Raw genomic sequence first — 1,682 nt, forward strand, 5'->3', positions numbered from 1 at the left:
TCTTTGAATGTTTGGTAAAATTCTGGAGTGTAGCCATCTGGGATTTGTTTGTCTTTTCCTTATTGATTTGTAGGCATTCTTTAGAAACTGTGGATATGAGTTATTTGTTGGATATATATGCAATATATATGATATGTGTATACATACATACATAGATATATACACCTATTTATAGAAAATATCTTCTATTAAATTATGTTCTCTACTAAATTATTGATGTTTTGTTCTCTTAATGATGACTTTCAATAAACAGAATTTCAGAACTTTAATTTGTCAATCTTTTCTTTTATGATTTATGTTTTTTGGGGTCTCACTCAAGAAATCATAGCCTACCCAATGTCATGAAATTATTTTTCTATGTTATCTTCTAAAACAGGGGTCAGAAAATTATAGCCATGTGGCCTGCCACCTGTTTTTGTAAATAGATTTTTATTAGAACACAGCCATTCTTATTCATTTATGTATTGTCTAGGGCTGTTTTTACACTATAACAGCAGAGTTAAGTAGTTGCAACAGAGAACCTATGGCTCACAAAGCTGAAAATATTTACTGTTTAGCCCTTTACAAAAAAAATACCAACTTCTCTTATAGAATATTACTGTTTTCCTTTCACATTTAGGTCTATAATTGAGTTGGAATTAATTTTTGTGAATGGCGTAAAATAGAGTTGAAATCTGTTTGTTCCATATGAATTATCCAATTGTTCCAGTACCATTTATTGAAAAAAAATCTAGTACCAGAAAGTTGCAGTGACACCTTTTTTGTACACTGGATTACTATATATGTATGAGCCTATTTCTGGATTCTCACTTCTGTTTCACCATGCTCTATCATTGCACTAATACCATACTGCCTTAAATATTGTAGCTGTATGGTAAGTCTTGATATTTGGTATGGTAAATCTTCCAACAATTTCTTCTTCTTGATTTCTTGGCTATTATAGGACATTTACATTTCCATATACATTATTACAGAATTCCCTAGTAAATTTCCACACACACAAAAAAACCCCTGCTGGAATCTTGATAGGGATTGCATTACATCGATAAATTAATTTTGAAAGAATTGACTTCTTTGTAATACCGAGTCTCCAAATCCGTGAACATGGTAATATCTATCCATTTATTTACATCTTATTTAATTTTTCCCTGAAATGTTTTGTAGTTTTCAATTTAGTGATCTTGAATGTCTTCCATTAGATTTATTGCTAGGTATTTGAGGTTTTCCAATGCTACTGTTAATAGTATTGTTTTTAAATGTTTATTTACCAATTGTTTTTGCAAATACATGTAAATACTATGAATTTTTATATATTAATTTTTTATTCAGTGACCTAAATTCATTTATTAATTCTAATTGTATATGTATTCTTTTCTATATTTATAACCATATCATCTGAAAAGACAGTTTTAATTCCTTCTTTCCAATATTTGTACCTCATAATTCTTCTTTCTTGCCTTGTTCCACTAAGACCTGTATTGCAACAATTAATAGACGTACTGAAGATAAATATGCTGGAATTGTTTCTGAACTCAGGGAGAAAGCACTCAACATTTCACCATTAAATATGTTAGCAGTAGGCTTTTTGTATATAAACTTTATCATATTAAAGTTGTCTTGTATTTCAAATTTGCTGAGAGTTTTTATCATGAACTAGTGGTTAATTTTTTTTTTTTTTTTGA

The sequence above is a fragment of the Propithecus coquereli genome, unplaced genomic scaffold (assembly GCF_000956105.1).
Source record: "Propithecus coquereli isolate 6110/MARCELLA unplaced genomic scaffold, Pcoq_1.0 Scaffold57, whole genome shotgun sequence".
In the NCBI taxonomy this organism is placed as follows: domain Eukaryota; kingdom Metazoa; phylum Chordata; class Mammalia; order Primates; family Indriidae; genus Propithecus; species Propithecus coquereli.